Raw genomic sequence first — 19946 nt, 5'->3', positions numbered from 1 at the left:
GGTGCTGCATCAATTTGACAATCAATCAATATCACAGTTCTGCTGTACAACTTCAACTAAAAGGCATAGATAGCTCTTCGCACAGTATGTTCATGGAACCGAATAATCGGATCGTTGATTCAAAAGACTGCATCAATAGCTCGTCTAGCTCAATCAGCCAGTCCGACAGTCTGGATCGTGGCCGAATGGCGTCCAGGCCGCCAGCGTCAAGTGCCGTCGTCAAAGTCTAATTTACAGACATCGATGAGAGCAGGGTAGTTATCAATTTAGCCAATTTTATTTTTCCGAACCTAAGCAACGCGTTAGACAGCAGTGTCTCTATCTACTGCATCTATACCACGCTCTGAAGAGAACTTCAGCGCCAATTGCGGTTTCTGATAATTATATTCATCTCATAGGCACTGGAACTACAATAACGCTCATTCCTTTCCAAAACCCCGTGTTCTAGGCCGCGATCGAGTTGCCAACGGGTTGTTAGCAGGCTTAGTCTGGTTGTTAGACTGGTGGCGCTCGCATAAGGCTACACAGTTGGAACCGCAAGCTCTTGAGTCTACAAGGCTGCCCCTTGAGTAAAAATCGCCCAGACCACTGCTAGTCTACCAGCCAAGAAGGAAAAGCTTGAACGGTTCAAGCTCCGGCTGTGCGTGTTTGTTTCAACGGACACTAAGCCCCCACACCAGCTATGTAGAGTGGAAGAGTTTACTCTCGCGTTGTCGTCGTCACCAAAGATGTTTTTCTGTGCCGAAAGAGGATTTTGTCGCCAAAGGACTAAATGTTGGGCTCTGAGCGGACTCCTACTGTCCATATGCATCTAGATGGGGTTTCTGCTGGGAAGTGAGACGGTCTGTAGGGCAGTGCAGGGGAGTGAAGAAGCAGTGTCAATCAATCTCGATGGTGACGATGGACCTTGGAAGTCCCAGAACAACTGCTCCATGACGTTGTGGACGATTCATCATCGAATCTCATGAGACTGGTGGTCTGTGGTGCTTTACCATGATATGAGGATGAAAGTGGATATGTGTGTGATTATGGACCACCATGGCCGCCCAGTAATAGACCAAACGCCATGAAGATCCATTACAACAGGGTGATTGTATATGATCGACAGAGCACGGCCTAGATTCCTGGTCCGTAGAGTACGGTAGCCTTGTTGACCCGAGGGCTACCGTTGACCAGTTCTGCTAGAGCGTCGGAGAGTCTGATGTCCCCGAGATCAAGTATTGATCAGCGCCAGTGTCCTCGGCTCAGGGGCTTGTGCGACATTGTGGGCTCTGGTGAGAGTCAGGGAAATTTTCTAGATACAGTATTTCGTAAATGAGGACTTGTTGATTGATGGAAACTACTTCAAACTGTATTAGTCGAATAGACAAGGATTCAGACTCGACTCTATAATACGAAAAATGCGGCATGTGTATATAGTATTATAAGGATTGGAGAGGAAAAGATCAACGTTCAATGCTGCCGCTAAATGGTGTCTGTATTCGAACTGGGCCACTCGTGTAAGCACAGCGAGGGTGCTTCAGGGTTGAAACGCATAGAGCAAGTTGACTGGATAGGTGAGCATACATCCAAAACGCCAATAGCCCGAAAAGTAATGTCCGTTATGTTGAGATTACTGTATTCGTATAATATCGTAACATCTCGACAAGCGTTGATGAAGTTGACTGTGTGCAGCATTTGGTGTATTGGCTGTCCGGTGCGGTGGGAGTCAAGCAACCAACAAACAGGCCATGCCATATTTGGTGTTGTGATGCGAGCAATCAAGTCAAAGCCGACTCTGAATGGAGGACTCGTGATAAACGGAGTCACCAAAAAAGGACACAGCGGAGCGCAGAGCACAGAAATGGCTGCGGAATGACAGTGAGATTTGGTGGGATGGTGGTTTACAGTACAGCCCCTGAATGATTGTGGGTGGGGCCTCCACAGGTGACCTTACAGGGGGTTAGGGGAGGACCTTATAGGGGGCTTATAGCGCACTATTAATTTTTAGGTTATATGACCTAGTAGAACCCCGGCTAGACTGAAAATCACAGATAGGGTAATATAGCTATAGCTAAATTAGGTTTTATTTCTTAAAGGAAGCTGCCTTAGCAGCTAAAGCTTATTATAAATATAAAAATAATAAATATTAATAGAATTTAATTAAAAAAGAAAGAATTTAACTTAATATTCAGTATTATAAGGGTCTAAAATACCTATATAAGTAGTAATTTAATCTAAATTAGTTACTAATTTAATTAAATCTCTTACTTATTTAATTAGTATTTTCTATAGCTTTTTCTTTAATTTAATTTAGCTTAATTACCTTATTATATAACCTGCCTCTGCAATATTAGCCCTTAAAAATTAACTAATTATATTATTAAAAATGCCTTACTGCTTAATTCTACTGCCTTTTAATAAGCTAAAAGCTATAGCTTTTTTACCTAGCCTAATAGCCTCTATAAGCTATAGCTTATTTAATAATAACTTCTATATTATATTTAATAAAGAATATAACTATTATAATAATAAGACTAGTATTATTAGAATAAGTAGAATAAAGGCTATTACTTAATAATATTTTTTCTTAAATTTATAATATTTATTCTTATTAATTTACTATTATAGCTATCTTAATCTTAAGACCTATTACTAAGCTACCTTTATATCCCTTTCTATTTATTAAGTCCCTTAAAGATTATATAAGGCTATTAGCTATATTAAATCTGCAGCTATAACTAAGGAGAAGTATATTACTATTAAAACCCTCTATAACTATATATTAAGGGCTTAGGCTTTAGCCTAAGCCTAAGGCTAATTAAATAAGAAGGGATTATATAAGGACCTAAAGAGGACCTAGAGAGAAGACCTTAAGGAGAAAATATAGGATTTCTATATATCTTTTTCTTTTTCTCTTTAAGTTTAATAATATTATTATTAATATCTTAAAAATAGCTACTTAAAAGTTAATCTTTTATAATTATTAAATTTCCTTTAGTTTAAAATTTATAATAATTCTTTAATTATAATATACTTATTAATATAAAAAACTATTTATTATAATTAATATAAAATTAGCTTAAATTTAATATAAATATTAATTAGATAATAATACTTTAAAATAATAATTAAGAAATACTTTAATTAAGCTTAATAAGACTATTAAAAGATAATTTAATATTTAATTAAGTTAATATTATATAGAGTTAATTTAAAGGTATTTACTTTAATCTTTATATTTAAATAAAAGCTAATATTATTATAATTCTTATAAAATAGATTATATTATAATTAATTAACTTTATTTTATTTTTTTCCTTTTAAACTTAAATATAAATTTTTAAATTATTAATTATATAATTTAATTTATAGCTTATTTAAGTTTAATAAAAAAGCCTTAAGTATTATTTACTTAAGATTATAAAGTTTAATAATAATTATAGCTTATAGCTAATATAGTATATTATTATTAAGTATATATTATAAACTATAAAATATAATATTAATAGTATAAAAAATTAATAAGTATATATTTATTATTATTTAAAAAGTAATATTCTTTATAAAATTAGCTTATTTTTTAAAGTAAAATAAGCTTAAAATATTAATTTATTAAAGTTCTTTAAATATATAGAATATATATATAAAGATTAATATTATTAAAAACTAGCTTAAATAGAGCTTAAGTAAATATATTAAATAGACTTAAAAATATTTAATTAATTCTTTATATACTTTAATTAAAAGCTTATAATAGCTAATAGCCTTTAATAGAATAATAATATTAAGCTAATTTATTTATAATAAGTATTTAATTAAGAATTATATAATTACTTAATTAAATAAAGTATACTTTATAATAACTTTAAGAATATAATTTCTATATATTATACTATTACTATAGAAATTAAATTTTATAAACTTAAGGAAAAATATTAAACTTTAAAATAAATATAAGTATTAAATTAATTTAGTTTTAATAAAGATATAAATAAAAATATAATTATAATAAGTATTAATATAGCTAAGACTTAATAAGGTTAAGCTAGAACTTAAGCTTAAAATTAGTTTAAGTTATAATAATAAGTTAAATAGATATTTATATAAATTATATAAAATAAATAAGCTTCTAGAGCTTATTTATACTATAAAGACTAAATATATATAATATATAATTATTAGCTTATTTAGGCTATTTAACCCTAGAATATTACTTAAGTTAATATAACTTATATTATCCTTACTAAGGGCTATAACTTTAATACTAAGGACTTAAAAAACTAATTCCCCTTAGGCCTAGTTTTACTTAGGGAATTATAGTAAAATATTAAGGTCTTTAAAAGATATATTAAATAAGTACTTTAAATTAATATAATAAAATTAAAAATTAAATAGATAATATATTACTTTTAATTTTTATACTTTTTAATTTATATAAAATATTTAATATTTAAATTAACTTAAGATATAATTACTATAAAGTAATAAATAAGAAAATAGTAAAAAAGCTAGGTTTAAATTAGATTTCCCTTAGGGTATCTAGGGAAATTTAAATAATAATAAAAATAATTTATAAAGGCTAATTAGCTTATAATAAAATAATAATAATTATATATATTATTTAAATTATAATAAATATTAATAAATAAGTAACTTTAATCTTATTATATATTATATTAAGTCTAGCCTATAATATAATCTTTAGCCTATTATAGCTAGCTTATTATAATATATATATTTATACTAAAGAGTAAGAATTAATTATTAATATAATAAAAGAATAGGTTATTTAAATAAAGGAAAAATACCTAGTAATAAAGTAAGCTATATTAATAATAAGGTCTATATTTATTATAATAGTTTATAAGTAAAAATAATAAAAGCTCTTTAGATTTACTATAATTATAATTAATCTTTATAAAATTATAAAGATATTATAATTAATAATACTTAAGGAAATAATTATTAATATAATATTATAGCCTATATTATTATTAAAACTCTTAAACTATAAAGACCTTTTTAATCTTAAGAAGGCCTTAGCTTTTTTATTATATAAAGATACTTAAGACTATAAAATTTACCTTAAGAATAACCTTAATAGTATTTACTTTAACTTACTATAAGGCTCTTTATATAATATATCTTAAGACTAGTTAATTAAATTATAAAAATAAATTATAGACCTTATAAATAAGAGATAGATTTAAGCTAATAGCTTATTTATAATTATATTAGTATTATTAGCTAAGAAACTAAGGGGAGAATAGTATTTCTATATTAATTATTAGGCCTTAAATAAAGTAATATAATAAGACTATTACTTATTCCTATTTATTAAGAAAATACTTTATTCTCTTTTTAAGGTATATTAGCTAATAAAGCTTAATATTTAAATAGCCTTTTATAAGATCTATATAGCTAAAGGAAATAAATATTTTACTATATTTTATATTTACTTTAAACTATTTAAATAGTTAATTATACTTTTTAGCCTTATAAGGGTATTTATAACCTTTTAAAGATATATTAATAGTATTTTTAAACTATTACTAGGAATCTTTATTATAATATACCTTAATAATATCCTTATATATATAAATAGCTTTAAAAAAGACTATATATAATATATTTAAGAAATATTATAAAGGCTATAAAAGGCTAGATTAAACCTAGACCTTAAGAAATATACTTTTATAATAAATAAAGTAAAATACCTAGAATATATTATTAAAGTAAAAGTTAAGATTTATTTTAACTTAAAGAAAATTAAGGTAATTTACTTTTAAGTAGTATTTATAAGAATATAAAGTATATAAAGCTTTCTTAGATTTATTAATTTCTATTAAGATTTTATATTAAGGTTTTTATATATTATAATACTATTAAATTACTTTATTAAAAAGAATATACTTTTTATTTAAATAGAATAAAAAGAATAAGCCTTTTAAATATTAAAAGATATATTTATCTTAAGCTTAATACTAGCCTAATAGAAATTAAATAAAGAGATAGTTATTAAGATAGATTATTTTAAATAGGCCTTTAAAGAGTATTTATCTTAATAAAATAAGGCTAGTATATTATACCCTATAGTATACTATTTAATACTATTAACTCTAGTTTAATAGAATTATACTATATATAATAAAGAATTTTTAATAATAATTTACTACTTAAAGGTATAATTAATAAAATTAAGAAAAGCCTTTTAACCTTTTATTATACTTATAGACTATAAAAACCTAAAGTATTTTATAAAAATATATAAGATCTTAAAGTATTAAATATATTAAGTAGACTTTTTATTCTAGTTTAATTTTTACTTTTAGTATAAGCCTAGAAAGGATACTTTCTAGCTTAATACTTTATCTTAATAAGAGTAAAATAATAAAGAAATTATAATTTAATAAAAATAGATTTTAAAATTAATATTAATTTTTTAACTTATAATAGCTATTTAGTTAATACTTAATATAAGCTAATAGAAAATAAATTTAATTAATTAAGTATTACTATAGGGTTAATTAGTCTTTTTTAATTTATATTTATAGAACCTATAAGACTAAGCTATTTTATATTACTTTAAGTATATAGCTTAATTTAAAGCTATATAGTAATAAGAATAAAAGTTTCTTAAAGAAGTAAAGATAAATAAATAGGTTTAAAATTATTTTATTAATAAAGCTAGCTTACTATAGTATTAAAAATAAACCTAGCTTTTACTATAGGAATTATTAACTATAGTAATTATCTAAGAGGTTTATAATTTATTAATTTTAAGCTACCTTAAGAAGAATTTAATTTTCTAGATTATTAGTAAAAACTATTATTAGAATAGTATATTATAAAATATAATAAGATTCTATTATAATTATTATTATTAAAAGGCTTATAAAAGCTATTAAAGATAATAAAGATTACTTTAATCTCTATTAATCCTAGATTATTACTTTATTTAAATCTCTATAGACTTTATAATTAGCTTCTCTAGAGAAATAAATATTATATTAATATTCTTATTAATTATTATAAATTATTTATTAAAGTATATATAGCTTAAGGCCTTAATTACTATTATAATTAAAGCTTATATATTATAATTCTAAGACTATTAATAAAGATTCTATAGCTTCTTAAAGAGTATTATTATAAATTAAAGTTTAAACTAATTAAAGAAGTTTTAAATTAAGCTATATTACTTAATAAGTATAAAATAATTCCTATTTACTTTATATTATCTTTAAATTAATAAAGATATAAAGTAAATTAATTAAGAGATATAAGTAATTCTCTATATAACGTACATGATAAGCGGGTGCAACAGACAAGCGAGTGCAACAAAAAATCCCGCAATTTACATCTTCTCAACTTAATCAATTAATTTTCAACCACCAAATATGCCAGACCCAAATATTGAGGCTAGGATTCTTCTTGCACTTCGTGCCCTTCAAAATGACCCAAAATTAAGTCTCCGACGCGCCGCAGGCATCTACCAGGTCCGTTATTGGACTTTATATCGCCGACAGAAGGGTATCCTTTCTACGCGTGATTCTATCCCAAAATCACGCAAACTATCTGATCTAGAAGAACAGATCATAGTTCAGTTCATTCTCGATCTGGATTCGCGAGGGTTTCCCCCGCGACTGCGTTGTGTTGAGGAGATGGCTAACCGATTGCTCGCCGACCGCGAGACGCCGCCTGTCGGCAAGCGCTGGGCCTCTAACTTCGTCAAGCGACACAAAGACCTCAAGACGCATTTCCCCGTAAATATGACTACCAGAGAGCCAAATGTGAAGATCCGACCATTATTCGCAACTGGTTTAGGCTCATAGCAAATGTAATTGCGAAGTATGGCATCCGACCTGATGAAATCTACAACTTTGACGAGACTGGCTTTATGATGGGCGTTATTGCGAGCGGAATGGTCGTCACAGGTGCTGAAAGGCGTGGAAGACCAAAATCAGTGCAGCCTGGAAACCGGGAATGGATTACAGTCATTCAGGCGATCAATGCCGAGGGCCAAGCGATCCCGCCGTTCATCATAGGTGCGGGCCAATATCACCTCGCCCACTGGTACCGAGAAAGCAACCTCCCGGGCGATTGGGCTATTGCGACGAGTCCTAATGGCTGGACAGATAACGAGATAGGCCTCGAGTGGCTAAAGCACTTCGACCGGTGTACTACCAAGCAATCAAAGAATCGCTATCGTCTCCTGATCCTCGACGGACACCAAAGTCACCACTCGGTCGACTTTGAGAGATATTGCAAGGCAAATAAAATCATCACGCTTTGTATACCGCCTCATTCGTCTCATCTGCTGCAGCCTCTTGATGTCGGGTGCTTTGGCCTGCTTAAGAAGGCTTACGGGCGAGAAATCGAGCATTTGATCAGATGCTCCGTAACCCACATTTCCAAAACCGAGTTCTTGCCGGCTTTTTACACCGCCTACCAGGCCACAATGACAGAGAAAAATATTAAAGCAGCCTTTAGAGGAGCCGGACTTGCTCCTCTCGACCCAGAAAGTGTAATCTCGAAGCTCGATGTGCAGCTGCGGACTCCAACGCCTGTGGAGGAGGTAGTTAGCCCCTCGACCCCTTGGGTCTCAAAGACCCCAAAGACTATCCTTGAAGCCGACTCTCAGCTTGAATATCTTGAAAAGAGAATCAAAAGGCATAAAAGTAGCTCTCCAGAGTCAATTCTAGAAGCATTGAGGTCTTCTTCCAAGGGAACAAAGATAGTTATGCATAAGGTTGCCTTATTAGAGGCCAGGGTCCAAGATCTTGAACAGGCAAATAAGATACTAAGCCGGCGGCGGAGGGCAAAAAGAACCCGGCTACAGAAAGGAGGGGTGATGACAGTAGAGGAAGGAAGGCAAGTAATTGATCAAACGGATGTTGATGCGCAGGCGGTGGCTGGACCATCGAGAAGTGGTGGTCAAGGAGGGCCTCCGCGAATGAAGGAAAGGCGCTGTGGAGCGTGCGGCAAGACAGGACATAATGCAAGGACCTGTCAGATACTTGTCGCTATGTCTATGGAAGAATATAGCGATTAATTTTACTTAATTAATAGTCTGTTGTGTTTTTATTGCTATTTCTATCTGAGATGTTGTGATGTTGTGTTGCACTCGCTTGTCTGTTGCACCCGCTTATCATGTACGTTAGTTATTTCTTTTATATAATTTAATTAGCTAGATTACTTATTAGTAATATAATAAGCCTTAAATAACTATATATTATTAGTTATTAGATTTAGCCTTAATTACTTACTTTATAGATTTAATTTTAATATTATATAATACCCTAAGGAATACTAGGAAAGCTATACCTTAGCTAGAGGTAAAGTAGCTATATTTATTATATACTTATATAATAGTCTTAATTTAATTTAAGTAGTAATTATATTTTAATAATAGAAGGTTAAAAATATATAAAACTATATATAATAAGCTATAAAATATTTTTAAGTAAGTAATTAAGTTTAGCTAGACTTATATAATATTAAAACTAATTATTTAAATAAAAAGCTTAATTAAATTATATAAAAATATATTATAGTAAGTATATTAAATAAGTTAAATATTATATTAAATATACTAAGAAATCTTTACTTAACCTTCTATATTAATCTTATAAAATATATAGCTTTTAATTTATTATTATCTTAGAATATAGTTAATTTATATTTAGGATTATAATTAATATATATAATAAGTGGGTACAATAGATAAGCAAGTGCAATAAAAAATCCCATAATTTATATCTTCTTAACTTAATTAATTAATTTTTAATTACTAAATATACTAGACCTAAATATTAAGGCTAAGATTCTTTTTATATTTTATACCCTTTAAAATAACCTAAAATTAAGTCTTTAATATACTATAGATATTTACTAGGTCTATTATTAGACTTTATATTACTAATAAAAGGGTATTCTTTTTATATATAATTCTATTTTAAAATTATATAAACTATTTAATCTAGAAGAATAAATTATAATTTAATTTATTCTTAATCTAGATTTATAAAGGTTTTCTTTATAACTATATTATATTAAGGAGATAGTTAATTAATTACTTATTAACTATAAAATACTACCTATTAATAAGTACTAGGCCTTTAACTTTATTAAGTAATATAAAGACCTTAAGATATATTTTCCTTATAAATATAATTACTAGAGAGTTAAATATAAAAATCTAATTATTATTTATAATTAGTTTAGGCTTATAGTAAATATAATTATAAAGTATAGTATTTAACTTAATAAAATCTATAACTTTAATAAGACTGGCTTTATAATAGGTATTATTATAAGTAGAATAGTTATTATAGGTATTAAAAGGTATAAAAGATTAAAATTAGTATAGCCTAGAAACTAGAAATAAATTATAGTTATTTAGGTAATTAATATTAAGGGCTAAGTAATCTTACTATTTATTATAGGCATAGGCTAATATTATCTTACTTATTAATATTAAGAAAATAACCTCCTAGGTAATTAAGCTATTATAATAAGTCTTAATAGCTAAATAGATAATAAGATAGGCCTTAAGTAGCTAAAGTACTTTAATTAATATACTATTAAATAATTAAAGAATTACTATTATTTTTTAATCTTTAATAAATATTAAAATTATTACTTAATTAACTTTAAGAGATATTATAAGGTAAATAAAATTATTATACTTTATATACTGCCTTATTTATTTTATTTACTATAGCTTTTTAATATTAAATACTTTAGCCTACTTAAGAAGGCTTATAGGCAAGAAATTAAGTATTTAATTAAATACTTTATAATTTATATTTTTAAAACTAAATTCTTATTAGCTTTTTATACTACTTATTAGGCTATAATAATAAAGAAAAATATTAAAATAGCCTTTAGAGGAGCTAGATTTACTTTTTTTAACCTAGAAAGTATAATTTTAAAGCTTAATATATAGCTATAGACTTTAATGCCTATAGAGAAGGTAATTAGCCTCTTAACCCCTTAGGTCTTAAAGACCCTAAAGATTATCCTTAAAGCTAACTTTTAGCTTAAATATCTTAAAAAGAGAATTAAAAGGTATAAAAGTAACTCTCTAGAGTTAATTCTAAAAGCATTAAGGTCTTTTTCTAAGGGAATAAAGATAATTATATATAAGGTTGCCTTATTAGAGGCTAGGATTTAAGATCTTAAATAGGTAAATAAGATATTAAGCTAGTAATAAAGGGTAAAAAGAACCTAGCTATAGAAAGAAAGGGTAATAATAGTAAAGAAAAGAAGGTAAGTAATTAATTAAATAGATATTAATATATAGGCAGTAGCTAGACTATTAAGAAGTAATAGTTAAAAAGGGCTTTTATAAATAAAGGAAAGGCACTATAGAGTATATAGTAAGATAGGATATAATATAAGAATATATTAGATATTTATTACTATATCTATAGAAGAATATAGTAATTAATTTTATTTAATTAATAGTCTATTATATTTTTATTATTATTTTTATCTAAGATATTATAATATTATATTATACTTACTTATCTATTATACCTGCTTATTATATATGTTAGTATTTAAAGATAAAGAGCTAGAGTTAAAAGAAAAGAATAAATACTAAGTTAAAAAAATATTAATAGTTTATAATACCTTAAGGTAAAGTAAAAAGAAATAAATATTAATAAAATAATTAGGCTAAATAGAATTAATATAATAACCTTTAAAAGACTTTATAGATATAGTAGTATTAAATAGGTTTAAAGAATAGTAAAAGAATATTTTAATTTATAATAGGCTATAATAGGCCTAGAAATAGTATAAAAGTATATAAACTATATATAGGGAAATAAAGCTATATAAAAATAATAAAGTCTAAGAGAGAATTAAGTAAAAATTAAATAAAAACTAAAGTTAAATAGGAATTTACTTATACTTATAGTTATTATTACTTTAGTTAAAAGAAAAAGAATAATATTAATTATTTTAATTATAATTAAAATAATATAAAAAGGAATAAAGAGAATAAACTTAATTATTTTAATAGCTATTTTAATAATTATCTTAGTTATAAGACCTAGCTATAAATTAATTAAAGAGTAAAAAGGTATTAATAATCTTTTTCTAGTTAAAAGTAATAATAGCCTAGGTTAATTTTACTTAAGTAATAGTTTTAATAATAAGATTATATAAAAAAGAGTTAATCTTAATATTAAAAGCTTATATAATAAATAAAAAATAATTAAAGGTAATAATTATTTACTAATTAATAGAGAAAAAATTATTATTATTATAGTAAAGAGAATTAAAATTAAAGCTTAAGAGAATTAAGGTAATAATAAAGATAAAGTAATAAACTAGGGTATTAAAAGAATAAAAACTAAAAGTAAAAAGATTTTATTTTTCTTTAAAAAGAAAAGCTTTAAAGGGAAAGTAAGTAAAGTAAGTAAATATAAATTAATTATAAGCTTATTTTATTACTTAATAGAACTATATAATTTAATAAAAAAACTAGGATTAAAGGATAATCTTCTTAGACCTTTTTTTATCTCTATTAAGGCTAAGCTAATAGAAAGTAAAAATAGCCTTATTATCCTTTTTAATATTAATTAAAGTATATTAAATATAATAAAGTATAATAAATATAGTAAATAAGTAATATTCTTAGTAATATTTAAATTAATAATATATATATTAAATATAAGAGGTATATAACCTAGGGTTATAAGCTAGGTTTTTCTTAAAGGTAATAAAGTAAATAATATACTTATTATAAAGCTAGATAATATCCTTAGGGAAATTAAAGGCTTTATTATTAAAGTTACTTTTTATAATAAAAATACTTATAGCTTATTTAGTCTAGTAATTACCTTTATAATTATAGGGAATATAGAGATTAATAAGATTATTATTTTCTTTATTAATAGTAATAAGAATTAAAAGAAAAGTAAATATAAATATAATAAAGAAATTTATTATATTAAGTTAATATAAAAAGTAAGAAAAATCTTATATAGAACTTTATAAAAAGTATATAAATAATAAAAAGAAAAAAATTAAGTAAAATAATTTACTATATTAAGTTAATATAAAAAATAAAAATATTTTATATAAAATCTTATAAAAAGTATATAGATATTAAAAAAAGAAAAAACTAAAAGAAAAATAATAATAAATAGAAATCTTTATATAGAAATTAAATAAAATTAATAAAAATATAAAAAGTAAATTAAAAATAAATAAAAATATACTTAAAAAATAATAAGTTATATAATAAAAAGTTAAAAAGAATAAAAAAAAGTATAAAATAAAAAATAAAAAGATAATAAAAATAAATTATTTAAATAATAAATAAAATAGTAAAATATATAATTAAAATAATAAATACTTTATATAAATAATTAAAATAATAAAATATAAGCCTTAGTATAAGACTAAAATAATTTAATATAAGCTTACTTTAAAATTTACTTAGCCTTACTATAAATTAATAATAAGTAAATTAAGCTTAATATTATATAATAAAGAAATAAAAAAAGGCTATATTAAAGGCTTAAGCTTTAGCTTAAGCTTAAGGCTAATTAAATAAGAAGGGATTATATAAGGACTTAAAAAGGACCTAGAGAAAAGATCTTAAGAAAAAAGTATAAGATTTTTATATATTCTTTTCTTTTCTTCTTTAAGTCTAATAATACTATTATTAATATTCTAAAAGTAGCTACTTAAGAGCTAGTCCTTTATACTATATAATAGCTACTATAGATAAGATAGCTTTATACTTAAAGTTAATAATATAGTAAGTTAAATATACCTTTAAAGTTAAGACTATACCTAGCTATAGGTAATTAAGAAGGTTATTTATAGTTCTTTCTTATATTCTTAATCTTATTTAATTAATTATATAGACCCCCTTAGGCTTATACTAGGTTATACCTTAGTCCTAGCTTAAAGAGGAGCTTCTTATCCTTTATTAATATTTTAACTAGGCCTTGACCTTTATAATAACTTCTGCAGAAGCCTTCTATTAAATTTAGCCTATAGCGATCTTAATCTTTAATTATAATTATTAAAAAAGGCTTAACTTTACTTTATATTATAAAGACCTTTTACCTATTAACTAGAAGAAGTAGATTTAGTTTAATAAGACCTAGGTTAATAGCTTAAAGTTAGGTTAAAAGTAAGTAATAGTCTTTAAGGGAGAGGATCTTATTAACTTTACCTAGCCTTATAAAAAGGCTAATAAATAGATATTTTAGGCCTATTTTACTAAAGGTCAGAAGGGTATATCCCTTATATAGAATAAGCATTAGGGTAAGATTAATAGCTCTACTTATTACAATAGAATCTTACTATTAATATTAGAATTTTAAATAACTGACTTAACTTATATTCTATAGCAGGATAATACCTTATCTTATATATTATAAGAAACTAAGGCCTATATCTATAAGCATTTTAGCAGTATTATATTTATTAACTAGCCTCTTTCTAGCCTTAATCTTAACCCTATTAAGTATATATAGTAATAGATAAAGCAGTAAATTAAATAGACCTATTAAGTTAGACTGACTAGTTTAAAGCTAAAGAAAGCTATTAAGTTAGCTTAAAAAGCTATTCTAGAAGACTACTTCCTCTAGCTAGTATACTTAATACTTAAGAGATTAGTCTATATTATTAAGAGATAAAGTAGCTTTATAGGGTACTAAAAATAACCCTTTAGTATATATATTTATATTAAATCTCTATTTAATTTACTGTATTTTCTTATATCTAATAGATCTAATTATCTAAATTAACATCTTGCTGATTAGTTGCAGATCCCTGACTCTGTCTCTGGGAGGCGATCCACTCACAATCATACAGGGGTTATACTGTATTCGCATCGGTGAAGCCGAGAGAGCTTGGCAACTCTATCGACTTAGTAGCATCGCAAGGGCCAATTAGAGATTTGTAAGAAGCCAGGGGTTAACGGTCAGAGAACAGACTCAAAGAGCTTGGGTCGGCCGACCGCTGGAATGTGCGTCGGGTATCCATGTGGACAAGCGCGGGTCTCCGAACCGAGGATTTGATTCAGAAGAGACAGCCAGGGCCAAGGAAGGGAGCTCCATAGGTAACTAGCATCTCCATCCATGATGAATTATCAACACCTCACGCTTTTTTTTTTTGTTTTGCTTTTTTTGGTCTCCTCACCTTGACTTTGTAAGCGCTGTTTTGCGTTTTACTCCGCAACTTTGAAAACACATACATGCCGCCCGCCTTTTTGATCTGACACAAGACACTTGTTTTGGTAAGAAACCCCGGTTTTGTTGTAGGTGAGGAATGTGGATTGGCTGTGTAAAGTAAAGGACTCCGAGAAGGAACCAAACAAACAAATAATCATACTATTGTGTTGTGCTGTGCCGTGCTGGCTGACGAGATATGATTGATGCATTCGTCAAGCAGCACAAGTTTGAAGTTATCGTCACCGTCATCGTCATTATCGTTGTCATTGAGATGGGTGGTGATAAGTGGCCTCGGTCATCCCAGGATTGTAGGCGGTGATGGCGGTGATGCTACGATGAATGGCCACGGCCTCGCGAGACAAAGGGAGCGCAAAGCCATTCAGAGGTAGCATCACGAAAGGCTACGGGTGCATTCGCGGTCGTTGCCAATCTGGGCGTCTCGAGGCAGGCAAGGTAGCAAGAGGGTGGGTTAGATAGAGTGCGGCTTGGCATCTGGGATTCAGAGCCAGAAACTCTTGCGCTGGCCGTCGGTTTGAGTCTTGCTTTACAGGGGAGTCAGTCAGACTGCAAGGAGAGTTCCATCTCTGACGGGGACGCAGATCGCACAGCAGGCACTGTCCTTGTTGGATGTGCCTGTGCTCAGCCCTACGCGCCAGCCTGGTCCCAGAGATTGAAGGAGCTCGGCTTTTAGTGCTGCTACCTTGCTTATTATTAGCGTCATCATCTTAGCCACACCCTCCCTCGGTTGATACATGATAGCGTAGCGTCACCGGCGGGGCTTCCCGTCAGTGAGGAACACACCCCACTAGGGATGGGCAGCCGTGAAACCAGTACATACTAGGTACATACATTACTGTGTAGAAGATGTCACCAACCGCGGTGAAGTCAAAGGTAATTCCAACGAGATCAAGAAGCCTTTGCATCGCATCAAGTTTTGTTGTTGAGGTTAGTAGTTGGAGATGGCATGATCTCGATTGCTTATAGAGTATGTGCAATATTTGTGCATCACAGCCACCGATTCTGTAGGTACCTACACTGTGTACTGGCGGTATATTACGCTTGTCGAGTCGATGCCATCCATAGGTAGGTAGGTAGTGCTGTGATTTCGCTTCACGGCATGGATAAATTCCATCGCGAACCGAACTTGGTATCCATAGTCTGCTTTCAATTAGTGATATTTTCCTTTCTCAACTGCCGACATTGAAATGGCGCCACTTGGTATCGTTTTGTATGGAAGGTGTAGTCTTTTAATGGCCTAGAACAGCCAGGGTATACAACAATTGAAACCATGCATGTAAGTATCAGACACGACTGTAAGATGATGAAGTAGAGGATATATTGCTGGGGAAAAGCAAGTAAAACACGGAGATAGTAACATGTCGTCGGTCTCGAACATGGAATGCCTATGTACCTAACTACCTACATGATCGATGTACGGTTAATCAACGCCAAGGCGGACCTGCTGCTTTGTGACTGATGGTGGTGATGGTGATGATCAAGGGTCTTCTCCACTCTGACTCCCAATTGAAGCAGGGGTCAGGAGGTGGCAGCTGCCCTGACTGAACGGGAATAGCCGCTCCCTGTGGCTCTGTGACTGGTTGTCCCTCCTCCCGAAAGCGAGCGAGCAAGCATCGTTTAGATGGACAAATGAAGAGTGCGGAAAGGCGCGAGCGGAATTCGCGCCTATCTAGCAACAGGAGTGGCCGATTCATCTTTTTTCCTTCCTTTTTTGTACCATCACACAGAAGAAAGAAAGAAGAAGAAAAAAGCACAAACCACCTGCCGTTTAACGGCGCGACTCAGACATTCCGAAGCCATGCAGAACAGAACAGCAGTCTGAGATGTCAAACAGCATTGTTATCAGAGCGGCCGCCGCTGCACGGTCTCAAGACGAAATGAATCAAATACAGGGTCCTCATCTATGTACAGTGGAGTGGACGAAATGGTCAATTTGTGGCTGGCTGCGACCGACAGTTTGAGGTTGTCATGGTGTTGAATCCAGCATAACTCAATCAAGTAGTCTGCACCTACTTGTGCCGTCTCACTGCCTTATTGACTGCACAAATCGCCCAGTGCTCAATCAAAGGTTACTCTCGTATGCATCACCAATACCATCAGCAGTTTGCCAGTCACATGTTGAGACTATTGGCAAACTTAACTGTTGGTCATCAACTCTAATAGTATGCGATACTGGAAATTAGTCTACCTGCTAGGGGAGAAAAAGACTCGATAGGGCTGAGTGCTCAGCACCCCAGCCAGTGCCACGTCGTGATGGCTGTGTGCATTAATGCACATATGATACTATAGGTTTAATGCATATATATAGATAGATAGATAGATACATGAGTAGAACTGCGCATAACCGATACGGCAAACGCTCAATGGGTAGCCCCCGTCATTGGATCTCACAGGTAGATAGCGGTAAAGGAAACCCTGACAGGGTCTCATCCGGGAACCCCTCGTCTGCATGTGAGTGGTTGATTGCAGTGCCGGATTGCTGGAATACAACACAGCACAGCATATATAGTAGGCACGGCAATGTTACTCGGTTTTGACCGATGCAGGCTGACGAGGGGTCATCCAGTCAGCCACTGAACCGGCCAGTGGGAAATGATTCACCTCAAGGATAAGGAATTAGGGAGGGGAGCAAGTGGATGCGGAAGCAGAAGCAAATGTGGATGACCGCTGGAGGAGCAAGAAACAAAGCAAAATACGATATGTAACAAGAATAATTGCCGTCCTGCCCGGTTCGGTTCAGGGGGGGCAGGGTTGGAGTGGAATGGAATGGAATAAAATGGGACAAGACTTTACTCTGTAGGATCCGCTGCATCGAATTATCATGTTTACTTTTCGTGGTCCACTCATTTACCCCTGTCAATACTCATCAACATCTTCCACTTCTTTACTACGTACCTGCCTTCAAGGCATGAACATGTTCAATAGAGGTTGCTCACAATAATAGATGCCCGATTCTTTGCTTCTTTCCCCTCCGAAACTTGGGCGTTGTTCTGGATCGTCGAATTTTGCTTCTTTGTCTCGTCTATAGAATCTCTGTTATGCATCTTTGATCGATCCGGCGGGCTGGGTAGACAGGTCTGGATTAATCAACCGTGCCACATCAAAGCAAGGGTCGAGGATAAACTAGTGTCAGAGTTCAACGGGAAGGATGACAAGGTGTGCGTGTTACTACGGAGAGTGCTGACGGGAAGCCATATTCAATATCTATCTGTAATTTCCAGCATGACCGCAATGCTTCCAACAAGAAAAAGCAGATCGCCGCCAACACATGATTCGTTGGTAAGTAAGAAAGCAAGCATATGTTATGCTTAATGTAATACAACGTAACAGCAGGTCTGTGATGACGGCAAAGCTTGACTCAGAATTCGTCTGGATAACAATCACTATTGCTGCGTCAAGTACCCTATCTGCTCCCTCGATGAAGAACGCCTAGCCTAGGCTTGAAGAGGGAGTACATATGCAGGCAGATCAGCAGACTCGAAGAAGCCCTATCTCGTTACTAAAGTTTATTACGATTATATTCTCCGACCTGGCTCTTTCATGGTGCATTGTGATGGTTGCGTCAAAAATCTTTAACTGGTATTGTATGTACCTACGCAGTAGGGCAGGGGTAGTGGATGTGTTGCACAGCCATGCCGCTTCTTTTTTTTAAAACCCCCGCCTAACTACGCTACACGATTTCTTGACAAGCCTCTTTGTGCAGGAGGTTTATCGATACACAGCATCCAATGAAAGGTGCATATCCGTCGATGATGGCTTAATGGCTTAGCCTTGGCAGCACACGCATTGCTAACGCTGGGCTAAGACGGTTGCGTCTCGTCTCCGAGAACCAACATGCACTGAACTGAACCATGACTGACTCCAAGCAAACGCAGGAACTCGGCGCTACACAGCATGCGGCGGCACACTGTATTTCGGGGGAGACAGAACCTGTATTCGAATTGGTGAGATGAGACATCCGTCGCTCACCGTTGCACTCCTCCCGGACATGGCGTCCGGGTCAAGGGCGGATCAGATCACAATCTCAGACCCAGACCTCAAACGGTTCAAGCCCCGGCGCCACGAGGGACCAAGTTCTCCTTTGAAGCACAGAGTTTGTCTGTCAGAACTGCCGCTCACTAATTTGCGGATGGAGAGACAGAAGCATCGGTATCTCAGACACACGATTCCTGCTTCTAAGCATTAACGTTGAACGGGGCAAGGTCTTGCTACCTGGCTAAGCCCTACGAATGGTGGATGCCCATATCGAGGACTTGACTCCGTTGTTTAGGTTATTCCAGTGCGTATGGCACCAAGACACAGCCCATATCATCCAACATATTGTTCTTGTACATCAACTTGACCCTGACTAAGAAGAGCTTGAACGAGTAAGGGAACGCCATCAAATAATAAAAAAGGAACCAGTAGACTGTTGACATTTGTTATTAGAATGTTGAGATGAAGCAGTTTTAGTTCGCAGTTAGATTAGAGATGACATGGCGTTTTTTGGACGTGCAAGCTCATGGAGTATTTTTCTTTCATCATTTCCCTCGTGGATACGATTCTCTGACGCGACTCCACCTGGAAAATGACGGTTAATGGTATCAAAACTCTATCCGAATTGCATAATCTCTGGCATTGTGTAAACATGAACATTCCGGTTCGATACTGTTGTAGGCGCAACTGTCTTGCGGCGCGTCAATATGAGCCGACGCCATGTGGAGGTGGGTGTTTGACCCCATTAACGGCGCTGTGTTT

Source organism: Fusarium poae, chromosome 1, assembly GCF_019609905.1.
Source record: "Fusarium poae strain DAOMC 252244 chromosome 1, whole genome shotgun sequence".
In the NCBI taxonomy this organism is placed as follows: Eukaryota; Fungi; Ascomycota; class Sordariomycetes; order Hypocreales; family Nectriaceae; genus Fusarium; species Fusarium poae.
This window is presented reverse-complemented; position numbering follows the sequence as displayed.